We start from the raw sequence: 17,346 nt of genomic DNA, 5'->3' as shown, positions 1-17,346 counted from the left end.
AATATGTCAGACTATTCCTTTAACCAAGTAGTTTTTGAGCAGAAACCTAACCACACCATAGTGGTAGCAAATCAGAAAACAGTCATATGAATTCATTTTGTAACTGCTGTAAGCATTTAGGAAGCCACTGGCAAAGATGTCATTCTGCCTATAGAAAGACCAGATCAGAAAATGCTAATATGGGTCATTTTGGAAGGCAATAATGAATAACATTTTGTCATTTAGTTTTGAGGATTCTTGGTGTTAATGTCACCATTAATATTTGGATCATTTACGTCCCACTTCCTGTCATCTGGGGGCCTGCAAACAAACAACTAGCCACCTTAAAATAAGGTACATTGTAAGACACTTTGCATTGGTTTGAACATTCAGGCACAGTGGTTAAAATAACCTGCAAGACTCTTGGTTAATGGACTTTGGCACCAACTGAGGTGATAATTGGTCATTGGTTTGGTGTTTTGAAATCAGTACAGGCATTGTACCAACATACTGTAATATTACACAGTGACCGTAACAGGATTTTTTTCTTCTTTTACTGAGTCAATACAGATTTGTTGCTGCTGTTTCTTTGAAAGAACATGTCATCGTGTTTAGAATAGCAAATTATGCTTTTATGAACTGGATGGTTGCATCAGATTTTGGCTGGCATTAATTAGTGTCACAGACAGCAGCAGAATGGTTGCTGACTATTCAGTGTAATACTAGGAATCTGGACCCTTTTTTAAAATACTGACACTTGTCATTGCAATTGTTAGTTCCTCTGATGTTCTAAATTCACTTTCTTTTGTCAGACTCTGGGGAAAGTTAAGGGGAGGTCATAAACCATGTGTGTGCGTATCATGGGTGAGCACACTAAATACCACAAGCAGACCATAGACAGACTCGAGAAATGGGAAGGCAGGATGAAAAAATATTTACTGAAGGAGAAAAGGCAATTCAGGAGTGATAGGCTGAAGGCGAGTGATAGACCTTTTTTTTATCAAAGTAGCCAGAATTTTCCATGTGGGACTTTTACCTTCCTGTTGCTTTTCATCGTCTTGTGGCACACTGATAATGATAAAGGCTCACGACAAACAGCGAAATTGCACTTCGCGGTAGAAGAAAACTGATGATAACAAAGCCATCTAAAACTCCTCTGCTGTGTTCCTAAGGCTCTACCCTGAGCACCACACATTGTGTGCATCATCTGCCATCAAGGAGTAATGCACGTTTTTAACTGCACCAGCATTATGCTATAGAAATGATGTTGACAGCACGTTGATTGGCTTATTATGCAGCTAGACAGAGAGGTGATTAGGCGGGCTCCATTTGATTCACTATTGTCTTTGGAGAACTGCTCCTGACCAGTATAATCAGTTGATTCAATAGGCAAAATTTTTCAATGGTGCATGTCATAATACAACTACATTCTTGAAACAGATAAAACTGCGAGTGGAGAAAGTAATAATTTGTGAGCTTTGACAAGGGAATTATAAGCAGTGTTCCATTTTTGTACACCTAATGGGGAAGAAATCCTAAATAGATGTTCCACATCTGTACACTTTTAACAGTTCTGTCTCGACTTCGACAACTCCTAACTGCGTGCTCAGTAATTTTTTTCTTTTTTCATACAACACCATGTCGTGTTCAATCACAGGCATGGGTTGGCATTTTAAATTATAGTGCCCATTTCATCCTCACATCTACAGGGGATTACTCTATCTCAGCAGCAGGTATGACAATAATGTGAGTGTCTCTCTGTAATTACCATGACTTTAATGACGGGCCTGTAAATAGAGGACAGTGTGAAGCTGGTCACATCATTAGAGCGAGAGGCTACAATATTTTGTCTGTGACAGGACTCACTCCATTGGCACTGGGATGGCAGCTCTCACCCATCTGACTCACCCAGTTAAGGTGGACCCCGGTGTCATGTTTACACCCTTTTTGTTATTGCTGTACATTGAATCGCGGAGGTGTAGGGGGGTAGGTTTTCAGAAAAGTTGTCAAAGAAGAAAGCTTTTTTGGGATTTGCCTATAGAGAGTACACATTTGGGTGACAAAAATATAGACCATTGCTGACCCACAATTCATGTGTCAAAATGAGCTTTGTATGTAACCTTTGATTCTAGTCACCTTAGGGGTAGGTAATATCATGATACAAGATTTTGCCATACTATTTATACCTGGTATCTATGCCTTTTAATATCTTAAGGTGTATTGCAATGTCGCAAATCAATGAGCAGGACTGCTTTATGGCAATATTATAATTTTTTAGTACCTTGATTTGTGAGGTATTTTATTTGCTAGATTAGCCAAAAACAGACATTCATGTTTAGTCACTTTCTCCTTTAACAATTTCTCAATTGATTGTCCAGAAATGTCAAATGTATTATGTTAAGATATTTATCAATATTGTCATATAAAATAATATATACATATGTAATTACTTAGATATTCAGAGGATGTTCCAAATTGCCCATTCCTACGTCACCTAAGGAGCTAGCTTTAGCTTAAAACAGCTGGTTTTGGCTTTTGTTAGCTATCCATTTTTGTTTATGAGCTAACTGGCCTGCTGGCTAAATTAGCATTTGGTGATTTCTTTCATAGTTTTGTGTATTTCTGGTTGAAACAGAATTTGTTGGCAAGATACAACAAATATGGCCACTCCATGCCTTTCAGCAGTTAAAATAAACTATTAAATGCATATTACATAGCTTTTAAATTTCTGGACAGCCAAAACACAGCATGGTGTCTCAAAAATCCGGGTTTTGCTTTTTCCCTGAGTTTAATCTGAAGTTTCTTTTAACCACATCTAATGTTATCGTCTATCAAATAACTTTACAGGTAAACGTTAGTGCATGGTTAGCAAGCTAACATGTGGTTAGCTAGGGACAGTATTGTAAATTACATGCAAAAGCATGTGATTTGTGATCTCTCTCTCTCTCTCTCTCTCTCTCTCTCGCTCTCTCTCTCTCCCTAATACGGCAGCGGCAAATGGCCGCCCACCCTTGAGTCTGGTTCTGTCCAAGGTTTCTGCCTCTTAAAGGACGTTTTTCCTTGCCACTGTCGCCAAGTGCTTGCTCATGGTGGGATTTGTTGGGTCTCTGTAAATAATATTATAAAGAGTCCGGTCTAGACCTGCTCTATAGGAAAAGTGCAATGAGATAACTTCTGTTATGAATTGGCGCTATATAAATAAAATTGAATGGAATTGAATTGATTTTTTTCAAATGTATCATTGATTAAATATTCAGTTTGCAATCAGAAATATCACTTCTGTTTAACTAGTCCATTAGGTTTAGCCTACAGTACGAACAGTGGTTCACAAACAGTTGTCCATGAGCTAAGGACCTGCATAATGGCTGCCAGCGTGTACGTTAATGTTACCTAAAACCCACTCCTCGTGTCCTCAAAAAACTCTCATTCTTGCTTCAGTTTTTTGTGCCTACAAATGTGGCTCTTGGGTCCTATGCTAACAAGGGGGTCAATCACAGTGCCCTCTCTAAGCTCTCTCCAGTTTATGAAAGGCATTTAGAGTGGATTTGCATTATTTATTAGCTTGCCTATGCCCTTCAGTGTTTGCTTGAGCTTTTAATACCTGGTATTAACAGCACGTTGCACCACAAGCGACTCTTCCTACAAACAGGTCCCACTGCTCCCAAATGGCCTCTGCTCCCTGTTACTACCACTGATTATTATAAGAGTGCTCATACTCCCTGTTTACTTCTTTCTCTGACTGCTTTATCTCTTTTCTCGCACATCAGTTCACACGCTGTGCATACACCCACAGACACATAACAAATGTACCACTGACTATTTCTAGTTCCCGTCACTATTTTCTGAATGTAAACAGCCTAGAGAGCCACACATAAAAGACATTTAAAACAGTAGTACAGGCTAAGAAATGTTTTAAAATAGATGTGTATACGAACTAGATACCTTTTGTTTGCTGTTGATCTAAATATATGTGACTTGAACTGCACAGACATGTTTTCACATTCTGCATCACTCCAGGTGTATTTATGTTAATAATGTTCTGGAATAAAGTGTACAATATAAGTGCAAATGGCTCTCTATGTGGGTTAAGTCAACAGTTTTGCGTGAAGACTATGCGTCAGAGTGCCTTCCTCTTCTTATGTTAAGTTTATAGCACAGTGTTGTGGATAATAGCTCATATTCTGATTAAGGTCTTACTCAGGTTAAGCTGCTTACTTGAATGCATTTTCATATCCTTACCACAAATATCCCTGCATACCTAAATTAATGAAATAATTCAAACATCACTTTCGATATTCAGCGAAAAACATGATAAGGTGTCTTAGTATTTGGGCTCTTATATTTAGGTTTGTAATAACTGGGATTAAGGCAACACAGAGTAGACATTTTCATATTTTGAGCTCATATATTTGACTTTTTGATAATAACCGTTATTATTCTATCATTATTTCTTGTGGGAAATTGGCGGGTATGGGATCTCGTACATGAGATGACGTAAGTTTTTAGTTTAGTGAGAAAGGATTCTTTTTTTGAATGTCACTGCTAGAGCAACAAATGGTTATGTTAGGGCCTGTTATAGTTTTATTTCTTTTGGATTTAATGGATGTCCTCTACACCTGTTCACTCTAAGGCTGACCGCTGTGTCTCCCTATTATTCCGACTCTTTCTCTTTCACCTCTTCTTCTTCCCCCTTTTTTTCCTGTCCATTGTTTCTAATATCTCTTTCTCTCATCCTGTTTTCCCCTCCTTTCTTCATTTCCTCTCCCTTTCCTCCACTTCTCCCTTCCCTCAGGTGCTGACAGGCTATCTTTAGGAAATATTTCCATATCCCCTCGCTTCCTCACTGTCTCACTGTCAGTGTAATTGATATATTTTATATTATAGGTTCCAGAACTAGGATGAGTCATTTGCAAATAATGGGCTGATAACTGATGTAATAATGAAAGCCTAGAGCCGTGCGCAGGAAGGATGAAGCTTGCGAGACTAATGACCATTTAAATAATGTACAATAAGTGATATTTTCCAGCCAGATCAAAACCTCCGGAGCTCTGTAGTGAGCAAAGGGAGAATACACAGGAAATCTACAGTTTGACTGAACTCCAGATCAAAGTCAAAATCCTTCAAAGAACTTTGTCGACTCCTTAACTCTTTTAACTGGCACCTGCTGAGACCACAGGATCTCTGACCCCTGGTCCTGAAAGACCCAACACGAACATTTTAAAACTAGAGAGTTGCTTTTTATGCCCAAAGGTCTCGGAAAGAATTCAGTCACTATCGGAAATAAACTGCTTTGTGAACCCCATGAACCTAATCACGACTGAAGCTGCTACAAGTAATCTGATGACAGAGGCATTAGTGGTAGTATTTTTGACCTACATCAGCTGTCAGAGATGTGCTACTATGTTTGTGCTGCCAGTCTATATTTTACTTACAACTACAATGAGCCAGAAAAGGATCATTTTCTGCATAACAGGTTTTGAATTCAATATGTTTGCCAGATTATAACAAAACAATGGCGTCTCACGCTCAGTCGCCCACTGTTCATATCACACTGTGTGTTTGTAACTGAAATTTAATTAGACAAAACAAATGGGGTGGAATACTTTCACAGTAACTGCATTGAGGTACTATGGCATTGCACTGTAAAAGTCATGTTTTAGCACTGCTGGCAGGATTTTTGTGACATTGCACATGGGCTAAGAACCACCAACCCACTAATTTAGTTTCACTAAATAGCAATTTTGCTTAGCCCTGACTCAGTCGACTCAGCTGTTCCCTCTGGTCTGCTGGCTACGCAGCATGGCTTCATTTCACCTAAGCACCACATTCCTCTCACATCACTCAGGTGTATTCCCTATTTTGGGTGTTATATCAGAGAGCTTCCTTAACATGTCTTCAATATCTGAACTACGAGTCCTTGAGTGAGTCCCTGTCCCTCATACGGACACTTCCTATATCCATGTTGGAAGCTTTGCCACTTTCCCTGGCCTGGATGAGTGTGATGGGGTTTTCCTACCCTCTTGTCAACCTCTGCAATTCTGATGCTGATATCATTTTCTATTTACACTGTCTCCACGGAAAGGCTCAGCTGTCTGATCAAACTTTTGTTTTGCCTTGCTCTTCTGTCCTTTCATTCTGGGGCCCCCAGCGGGCTGCTACAGAAAACGCTCTGGTTCATGCTGCCTAGGTGAACGTGGTGGCTGCGAAGGCCATCTCATGGCTTTCAGGCATGGCAAACACACCAGATGAGTGTGAACACTCTAAACATGACTTTTGTCCAGACTGATGATAGCTCTCCGGCAGAATAATGCAAGGAGCTGCGTTGGTCAGCACTGTGAACCTCTGACTCCCCCAAACTCTGAAATATGAGTTTATTTCTTTTGTTTTTATGGGTATCTCCAGGTCTTGAAAAGTCTTTAAAAGCATTGAATTCAGTTCCCTTAAGAAGGTCTTGAATATTTTTTCTCTGCTGGTGTAGACAGTATCATTAGTTATACTGCATACATTTTGATTGATTATATTTAGAAGTGATTGCAGGCTGTTGGGAGACGTTATATACCTATAAACTAAAAGTGGGATTGTTGTGACAGTGGACTGTGCTGCACGAGGGGGTTCAATCCTTCTTTGTGGAGTTTCAGTCAGAACCATCAGACCTGTAGCAAACACTGTCACTAATGCTAGCAGCAGGCGCTAGGTAGCTCATCGTACCATAATGTGCAAGTGTCGATTTTAGCATAAACTTCAAGGAACTTAAATTAATTAATCATTTCTCTTTGGTTAATCCATCCACCCATGTTCTGCCACTTATCCAAGTCCAGGTCGTGTTAATAATATATTCATTTTATCATTAGGAATTATTGTTATATCTTCCTGGTAAGTACTGAAAAGACATGTTATAATAATTCAAGGCCGTATTGTCCCTACTGGTTTTCCACCAAACTTTTATACTTTGGCCCGTATGTGAAACAGGTATTACATTTCATTCTACGTGGTATTAAAAATGTCTTAAAAGTCTTAAGAGAAGGAAGATGCTAGCCATTGCTACGTTATATGGCAGACACTATTCCAAACACAGACACTGTATTTACACATTTTGTATGCATATATTTTAAAATAAACCATACGAAGACACAGCCTTAGTTCTACAGCCACCAAAATGTGGGTATGATTTATTGAGGTAAATACTCAACCCGTCAGGAGTTGAATTACTATGGAGCTGTTAATATTGTGAGCTAAGATATTCTCTTCCCTCGCTTCACTTGCCTTTTGTCTGAAGCAGCAAACAGAGAAAACTATAATTGGTTCGCACACTTTGTCCAAACATACATCCGGAGCAGACATGATATATTGTGTTATTTCATTCTGAGCATTTGAACTGGGTTTTGACTGTGAGTTTTTGAAGTTCAATGCTGATCATTTCTGATTCAGGCTGCCATTAGCTGATGTTTTAAATGTTATACTGTTCAGACCAAGAATCTTCAGGAGATTACAAGTGGTACAAGCAGCTTTGGCCTATATGTCATTTCAGAAGAGCGGTATTGGCAGATACATACACCAAACTAATATATAGGTCTAGCCCTACTTTTTACTGCCTGTAACATTTTTCCTCCTCACTCCCCCGTGTGATGAATCCCTCCGTGTGTGTCAGTATTTCCCACTACTCCATTTCCTTTCAGCTCATGTGTTGCGTATCAGTTGCCCCCGTGGTTGCCTGACTCTCCTACTTCTCGTCTCCGTCTGTGGCTTGCGGCTCTCTTTGGCTGCAGGTTGTTGTTGTTGTTGCCTATGCGGCGGCTGTCTCTTCCCTCCAAGCGGCAGATAAAATTCTGGTTGACACAGAGGGATGACACAGGAGGGTTATCGGACTCAGAACAGGCAGCCCCGGTGCACCGCTTCCCCACATGGGTAATTGGCTTCTTCTTCTGCCGCTTCTTCTTCGTCTTCTTGCCTGCTGCCCACTGATGAGTGCTTGTCGTTATCTCTCGTTTTCTTTCATTCTCACTAGCTCTTTCTTGCTCATCTCAACTACGGTGAAATTGAAAGTTTGCAGGATTAAAATTTGAAGTGGCGCTGCTAAACATCCTCTGCACTCTGCTTGGCGTTTGAAAAAGCTGAGGCAACGTGGGAAATAAGGCTGCCAGTGAAGATGATGATGTCAAAAGGAAATATTTCACTCTCAGCCGCTCGTATCCAAATGTGAAAGCTCAGTCTGGGATGGAAAGACATCATTTGTTCCCTTTTAAACCTGTTGAAGCACTGCTAAAGTTTACTCTGCCCGACTGGTGACCTTTTACTTTCTGTACTGAGTTTACTGTAAATTGTCATAGTGGCCAGGAATTTTTTTTACAACTACTTTCCTGTTTTCTGATCTGCTCCTATTTTGTTTTGATACTGAACACTTCCTTCATGTTTCACTGTTCTTGTCATGACAAAATCATTTAAATGTACTTTTTCACAGCACTAATTTAGACTCTACAACAGCAGTCATGTCATACTTACCCACTGTTTGCGCTAAGTTCCTCTTCTCTAAAAGAAAAATTGTTTTTATTCACCAATTATCGCCTCTCGCCTCCATTTTGCAGCTTTTGGATTGCTACTGATAAGCTACCGTTAATGAAACTCAACACTTCCAGCACATATGGTGCAGCTTATACATGTAAACCCAGTTGAGGTGAGCATGATCATCCTCCTTGGAAAAACAGTTATTTTCAACACAAACATGGTGAATAACTTATAAATTGAATGATTTACTGTACAGTGGAAGTATAAGACATATGCCGCTAAACTGGACAAATTAAACTGATGGAATCACCTGAAATACGTACTCAACATACTTGAATTCACTTTGGTGGAGGTTTGCTCTTCTTTTCTTCATTATTACTAAAGCATTACATTTAAATTAAAAAAAAATGTTTTAAATTTACTGTCAGGAATAGAGTACTGCGGAGAGGAAAACAATTTTTAAAACAATACTTGTAATAAAGAATTAAGATATTTGTCCTCCGATAAAGGGGGTTGATGGGTGGATGGATAGCTTCCATTTTGTAATTTTGGGATAGCTGTTAAGCTGCCATCAATGAAACTCACGCACTTCCTGCACAGATGTTCCACATTAAGAAGCCTTCCAGCAGCTCAAAGAACAAACATCTGCAGGAAATGTTGAGTTTTATTGATGTAACTCAACAACACATACAAATGAGATTGCACCTGGAATTAATTAGTGAACTGAAATAGAATTCTGAGCAGCAGCAGATTGGTGAGTATGCCCGCGGGTATCAGAAATGAATGGCCAATATTTGAATATTGACCTTTAGTAGAGAACTTATGGCATATATACATATTGTAACTAAAATCCTTAAAAATTATTTAAAAATGTTTCACTTTCAGAGGTACTTCCTTTGGCTTTCATTGTACTTTATAGACGAATCTCGACAAGCCTTTTCTTATAAATCCAGAACTTGCATGCAGTCTTGTGACAAGTTGGCAATTACTTCTGTTTTTTGTCTTTGCACTTGTTTGCCTGCTTGTTTTTACTACATAGTTCCCACACTGCCTGTTAAAGTCAAGCTACTGAGAGGCTGCCGACCACTCGGAGCAATGCTGGGAGGTGCACCCATGGGTACCTCATGGTTCCTATGCTGTGATGGGGGTTGTCTTGGCTTTCCCTCTGGCACATGTTTATGCTGAGATGAACTGACATGCTCTTCTGGAGCAGCCGGCGGAGGAAGAGAGAGAGAAGGCGAGGGAATCCACACTTGGCAGGTCTAATCCAGACTTCAGGATGTGCTGTTCCAGGCTGCTATCTTTAACCGGGGGCTGCAACTCCCACAGAGAAGAATGCAAGACTTTGATCGGGCCGCCTACACTGGTGCAATGTTTTGGCCAGAGCTGGAGGCTTACTTGTATCATTGTTGTTGCTGTGCACTTTTTACTTCAGGCCAGAGTGAAACAACGAATAGAGGGTTACGACCTTCAGAATTGCCCTCAGCTTAGATAAACATAGACTTTTGCTTTCCTACACTCACTCTGCTCCACAAGGAGAACAAAGACCTCAAAGAGATGTTGCTACAAAAAGACAAACCCCAAAATCTCAAACAGAAAAACAGTGGACTGGCACACCAATTCACTATATTGTAGAGATGGTCAAGAAAAATCTCTAAAAGTCCTCACAAAGCCAATTAAGTCTGTGTTTTCATTCCTTAACAATGGCTTAGATGAATCTGAGCTGGGTAATTTATTCTGTCAAGTTTTAATTGGATGTGGAACAATCTTCCTGATTAGACCAAGTTGGAGTTGGTGGAGGGATTTTCAGTTTGCGCTCCAATATTCTCCAGAGTTAGATACTAAACTCCCCAACCATCAGGAAGGGTAAAGACTTGCGATGGCACAGGGAGATAAGGAGAGTTTATTTCCCCAAACAGGCGGATAATTAATTGGACAAGAGAGGATTGTGTAATCCTGTTTTCCACGGTCCATAACCACCCTTGTCCTGGGACTGTGGACCCAGGCACTTCAAAGCCCTGGCGAAAAGACCTGACAGAGACTGAGTGAAGTCCACATCTCATCTCATCGCCTCCCCTCTCTTTCTTTCTCTCGTTCGCTGTCTCGCTCTTGCTCTGTCTCCCTTCCTTTTCTCTGGTTCACACTAAAATACTGTAAAGATAGAGAAAATGAGAGCGATAAAGTAATTAAAACTCAGGAAAGTTTCTCTCAGCACTGCACATGGAATTAGTTTTTTGAGTAATTTTTGCATTCAAGCGGTCTTTGAATGCTGCATTAGCCGTATCTCTAAAGGAGCTGTAATGAATTAGTATTAAATTTGCGCAGGTCCTCATTTTCTTTTGTTCTCCCTTTCTTCTAAATGAGGCGAGGGCCCTAAAAGATCATAAAACTATGTAGGGTATAAGGTAAAAAGTTCCACCTGAGAAAAGGACCATCCAGAAGGGAAGTCAAATTATATTTTTTGGTGGTGGGGGGGGGGGGTGGGGGATTCATCTCAAAACATAATGTGTGATCCCCACGTCCTGCTGGTACATCTCTACAGCTGTGATAACAGAGCTTTTGTGTCTCACACCTGTCAGCTAGAAGCACAGATGAAGGGGGGTTATCATGCCTCTCCTGCTACAAGAGGGACAATTTCCCCCAAAAAGGACAGCAGTCTGTTTGGCGAAGTAATCATCAGGTGTGTATGTGTGTGGTGTGCAGGATTAGGGGCTGCGAAGCATTTTCGAGAAGCTTTTTCCCGTCTTTGCAAGGAAATTATCTTGAAACTGTCTTTGTAATTGTGCTGGAAAGAAAATTGTCAAATTTCAACATATTTTGTTGCACTAGAACACAGTGGCCACTGAATTCCGTGTATTTTGCATGTCGCAGTGGTCTTGACACAATGAATCGTAAAAAGAATGTGAAGAATGAAAGGTTTGAGACAGAAAGAAACCCCTGCCTTACTTTCACACCTCGTGTACCTTGTGTAGCGTTAGCATCATTCATATGAAGGACGATGTAAGGGCAAAAATCACTTTACAAAAAAATCGCACACAAAAATCAACATCAACACCTTTGTGGAACTGTTGACTGTAAATGTCTGTAAAAAGTCTCAAACAGCTTCCCTTCTTGTTGTGTTAATGCCACCATCCAAAGTCATTTTCTGTAATTTAAAAACACGCTGTAACCCGTTTTTGTGTTGTGAGTGTTTGTGTGTTCATATACTGTATGTATTTAAAGAAGTGGGCACGACTAGTAAAATAACCAGTAAAACCAAAGCAGTCCTCTAAATCTTAAATTGATTCACCCTGGTCTCAAAATCTCCAGTGTCTGGAAGATCGAAATATGTCTGCTTTTGTTTTCCATCTCAGCTGTGGCAGCAGTTTTTCATCTCAACATTTTGAGCTTTGTCATTGCAGAGTGCAGAACATGGTTGTGATTAATAGAGTCTATAATGCACCCAGTATATACCACCCTCCTTCAGTACACACTGTCATAAATACAAAGAAAGAGGAAAAAATACTACTTGTAAGCAGAAAGTGGATGAATAGTTTTCATTGTGAGGAAAAATAAAACAAGATGCTGGATTAAACCACTGCAAATGTCAAGCTAAAAAAAGTTACTATATAATATAAAGATACAGTGGACCTCAAAAGACCTCAAAAGTCTTTTCTCTTTTAGCATTGCTATTAGCTATTTACCTATTCTGATGTAGCCCTGTTGCCTAGATTGTCATATAACTCACCAGGAAGTACTGCTTGAAAATTCACCAACGTTAATCAATACCCAAGTATTGGACAAATTAAAGTTTTGAACTAGATCAAAAGTGAATTCATCCTGAGGGGAACATGAATGTCTGCACCAAATGTAATCGAATGATTGTGGAAACGTTTTACTCAAAACCACAAATGGCCAGTGGCCCCATGGTGGCACCATGACGACCAGCTAGCGTGGCTAAAAATGCGGGAGCGGCCCTTACTGTTCATAGTGTGCTTTAGTGGTGCATATTACCAAACAAATGAGCGATGACTGACATTACCACAAAGCAGTTGCCACATAGTAGACCTGGGGCCTTGAGGGTCTGTGCTCCCACAGGTTGGCGATGCCTTGGTTTAACCTTGGTTTTGGGAAGGAAGGAGAGAAAGACTTCACGGAATATGCGTCCCTGCTCAGAGAGACTCACTTTTTATTTCTCACGAGTTGGTACGACTACATGTACCACTTTTCAGGTGTGCATGTGTCTCACGGTTGTTGTGTTTTGTATTAAATCTATATTTTCCCCTCTCACTTGTTCTGCTGTTGAGGAGTTGTGCTTGTTTTTAGACCTTGTCAAGTGTCAACAAAACTCGAGTGGGATGTTGTGAGAGAGTGTCTTCTCACCAACAGGATCTCATTATTTTCAAGGTGCCCTGGTTCCTCAGTAAGGGAACTGCAGCACTTGCAGGCACATCCTTTTTTTTTTTTTTTTTAATGTTTGAGTAAAAGTTAAATTGTGTCCTGTCATCCTCAAATGGAGATGCTTTAAATTTTCCCATATTTACCCAAAGAAAGTTACATTTTCTAAGGTTTTTGGTAAGAACGCTGCAAAAACTAAAGGACAAATTGAAACTCAAGCTTTTCAAAGAGTTTAGGTACATCTGGGGGAACCTGATGGACAAAGGTTGATATAAGTTGAAAGAAGAGAAAACTGAAGTCAGAGAGGAGAAAGAGGGGGAACAAAGTGAGATGAGAAGATGCGACGGTTTATTATGCAGATGAGGAGAGTCAGCGACTCCTAAACTGTCTGAGCATTTCCCTATTCATCACTGTCACTTTCGGTGTGTGTGTGTGTGTGTGTGTGTGTGTGTTAGTTACGGTACAGCAGAGCGTCTGCGTGGCGACCACCAGCTCTGATTGATCACCCTTCTGCAGACTACAGGAGCACATTCCTGGAGCCATGCTGCACCCACGGGTGCCTCAGAGCCTTGATTAAGGCAGAGACGACCCCAGAAACGAGTGCCGCTAGAAGGTTCACCCTCACGCATTGTTCTTTCTCATTCATTCTCTCTCCCTCTCTCTGTCTTTCCGCCCTTTCAGATTAATCTATCCACCCCCCTCATTCACCCATATGCTCATTTCTTTATTTCTTTTTTCCTTTCTCTCTTTTCCCACTCTCTTCTCTTCTCCAGCCACTTGGCATCTAAATCGACTTCCCTGTCTTCTACTGACATCCTACTTGTCTGATTTTATTTCATGAGTCTTAATTTTGTTCCTGATTCAACCATGTGATGTATTTTGAAACATTGTTTTGAAAAGTGCTGTATACATAAGGTTTATAATCTATTTTTTGTTCTATATTTCTTCAACTGAAAGGGTTAACTTTGTTTGCGGGATTATTGGTAGTGTTTTTATTTACTACATCTGCTAGTTATCAGGCACAAATGTTATAGTTTGTTTCACGTTTCACTATTGAGCATTGAGCTCCTATATAGCACCCACAAACCAGCTGTTTTTTTCATGAAAGGTTTTTCAGAATTGCCAAATATAAAAAGTTTCAAGGTTATTACAAAAACAAAAGAAATGCTCTTCTTGGTTTAGTTGAAAACATAGTGCCCCATGCCTAACAGTGAGTGTCTGAGCATCACTCAGTAACAGGTGCAAGACTGCAAGTTAACTGAGTGACTGAAGTTGACTGGGGAGTGGCGGGTGACAAGTTTCTTTGTGACAGCTGACAAAATAATACCACTACGGAGTTGCTAAAGTCATCATATTTCAAATTGGACTGGTCATAGGTTTTAAGAGGGAATCCATACTGAATGAAAAGCTCCAGATATTTTGACTTTGACAGCTGATGGGCAACACCTGGTGTGACAACACTGATTGGGGAGTGACCAGAAACACAGCATGCTTGTGGAGGAGAAGTTTTCTCTCCTCTGATTCGGTGAGGATTTATTCTTTAAAGGGCAAACCAACATAACAGAGCGATCTACTAAATTTTGGTGTGTTGCTTTTGTTTTCTATCCCCCCCTCCTCCTTCATTTCCATCTCTGGTGGGCTGCTGTCTCTGGAAGCAGTGGCTGATGGCTGTGAATTTGTCTTCCATTAGAATGGAGCGTTCCCCACGAGTGTCACCGGCTCGAATCATTACATCCCAAAGGCATTACATTATTTATCTTCCTGGCTTACACCTATCACCCGTAGTGACTGCTCCGCAGCCCCGCTGACATCCCTGCTGTCACCCCACTGCCGCAGCCCGTTCGCCCCACGTCAACATCTCCGGATCCCCGGGGTACCCAAACATGCACTTTCCTTAGTTTCACTCAGTGGTAAGAGCCTCCAAACTCTCCACCCCCCCCCCTCCCCTGATAGGGAGTGGGATTTGTTCAAGGCTTTGAAAGGATTAGACAAGAACGTTAGAAAGTGTGGCTGAGGTAGGAGAAATAACACTCCCCAATTCTTTGATTTGCCCCTCACTCCTCATTCAGTCAGTTAAATAAAACAATGACAGTCAGAGCTGCTTTTTATGTACAATTTGGGAAAGTTGATAATTCTTTCAGAGAACTTCAAACGGGTATATGGAAAAATGCCAGCAGTCCAAATACATTAGCTACAGTATTAGCACTTAGTTCTGCATAACAAACACAGCCTGACCTTGATCCAAAATGAATGCACTCGCCACGTAACCACACACACCTCTCTCTCTCTCTCACTCTCACACACACACACTCAGGTCAAGGGGCAGTGGTGTATTGTTTCCTATCTCTTGTGGTTTTCCTGCACCGTCTCTCTAAGTGTCTTCCAAACCCTCTCTCCTGTCATGGATTAATTGGATTTTTGACCCAGTTCCAGTTTGCTCCCCTCCTTCTCCTCGTGCTCCACTTGGGAGCTGTCATGAGATTGTGTAAAAATGCTTGTGTGTGTGTGTGTGTGTGTGTGTGTGTGTGTGTGTGTGTGGTGGGGGTGATGTAAGGATTTAGTGTGTCGTTGGATACCTCGTTTCCAGTCTGTTGGGACCCTTTGTCTCCCTGCCACCCCCCATGTCACTCCTCCAATAGGAGGGCAACAGCCAGCGCACAAAGCCGGACTCCCTCTTTGAACCCCTCTACACACACACACACACACACACACACACACACACACACACACACACACACACACACACACAAAGATGTATTCCCCCTCCTTCCCCTCTCAATTCCAGCCACTTGCTGCCTTGTCACAACTAACAGCCACTGCCACTACCTCTGCTATTGTTCTCCTGGCATTTTGGGACCACGCTAGGGGGCTGTTGGCGTTAAGTTCATCTGTAGTGCACTGCACAGAGAGCCAGTAAAGGAGAAGAGACGAGGAATTACCCCGACTGCATGACTGAAAACTCGTGTCTCTCTCTTTTATTTGTTGTTCTACCTCTGTCGCCCTAAATCTAGCACCTGCTCTCTGTAATAAAACTGATGAGAAGGCTGTCTTGGGATGCCTCCGCTGCCTCCTCTGTGCCTGATCATGCATTATTGTCGAAAGGTTCCCTTTGTCTGCAGTCAGTCATTCATTCGCTCTGAAGTGCATTTCATAATAGAGCGCATGACCTTGCGCTGAACATGCTCTGGTCTTTGCAGGGAGAAAATAATTAATGTAATTGCTGCAACTGTGTATATTTCCCTGCGGGCTCTCATCAGGATTTTTCATCTCCGTGTTTGCTTGTAATTACAGACCTGAGGCTGCTGCGGGTGAAGGGTCAACTTTCGCTGCCCGTTTATGGACAATTGTCTGCTCTCTTGCCATGATTTGTAGTCAGTCAGACGGCTCCGCTCCCACTGTTAGCGGATCTGAGGATTAAGAGTTCCGCTCATAAATGTCAAATGATAGATTTGAGAACAGCGTGCATTTTCCCTCCAACTTCAGCCGAGATGCTTATTATGTTGATTTATTGCTATTGATTTAAATTTCCAAGACTTTATTTGCTGGGAGCTGTACTATTAAAACTGCAACCACCCAGGTTATGAATTAAGATCCCAGGGATTACAAACACCTTTCAGTTGTGTCTGACAGAGCAATGACTTTTGAATGAGCAACACTGTGAGTGTGCATCTGTGAAAGTAAATTAACTCGAAGTAATGCCTGCTTTTTGTTTGGCTTGTTTGAATCCCGCAGCCAGGCTATTGGCTGGTTTTGTGTCTCCTCGCAGCCAATTGGGTTGAAAGCGTGGGTGATTTTGAATAACTCACAGCCACAGCGTTGTGTGTGGTACGTTAAGCCGTTAGTCCGTTGCTTTGGTCCCAAAAGGGATTTGAGAGGCCCCTTGTCAGTTAACGGCCCGCCTTTCAATGACACATTTAAAATTTAAACCACCCTGCTTTTTTAATTCAACAGGGTCCCATGTGTTTTGGCTTGAGATTAAGAACACATACAGGTTCATTGTCATTTGAAGGGCCTCAGTGAATGTTGGAGGCCAGCATTAGTGTGCCCCCTGCTGCCAGACTGAAGCCCCCAAACATGTCTGCTCACAGACTGAGAGCTATTTTTTTATTATTTTTTTTTTTACATTTGAATTTCAAAAGTACATCTTGTCATATTAATCTTTAGTCACTTGATGATTTGGAATTAAGGCCCTCTCAAGATGGCTTAAAGGGATAATATGGTTCATATTGACATATAAATGAACTGTCAGCCAGTAAAGATTCTACCTCTGATGGATATAACTGTTTAATTTTGTACTTGTTGTAGAACAAATTATTACTACTTTTTTTACTGGGTTTCAATTTAACAAAAATAGTATGGATACCCAAAGCATTAAAAATTAAATGAATAACATTAATCACTAAATAGATAATTATATGAATAAATGCAGATAAAACGTATAATATACCCCCTGAAATTGTGAAATAACCATATACATTTTTAATAACT

General features: G+C 40.9%; 1 protein-coding gene across 7 annotated transcripts in view; it reads left to right on the top strand.

Moving 5' to 3' along the window:
• The window catches only part of ptprua (protein tyrosine phosphatase receptor type Ua), a 191,012-nt gene that overhangs the window by 66,470 nt on the left and 107,196 nt on the right, over positions 1-17,346 (top strand). The window contains exon 2 of one of the 7 annotated variants that reach the window (XM_044171548.1): positions 13,314-13,471. The exons of the other annotated variants lie outside the window; for them this stretch is intronic. The gene's annotated coding sequence lies outside the window, so the exon portion shown is untranslated. The remainder of the gene's footprint in view (positions 1-13,313; positions 13,472-17,346) is intronic. 7 annotated transcript variants of the gene reach the window in all.

This window comes from Siniperca chuatsi, linkage group LG17 (genome assembly GCF_020085105.1).
Source record: "Siniperca chuatsi isolate FFG_IHB_CAS linkage group LG17, ASM2008510v1, whole genome shotgun sequence".
Taxonomy (NCBI): Eukaryota; Metazoa; Chordata; class Actinopteri; order Centrarchiformes; family Sinipercidae; genus Siniperca; species Siniperca chuatsi.
This window is presented reverse-complemented; position numbering and strand designations above follow the sequence as displayed.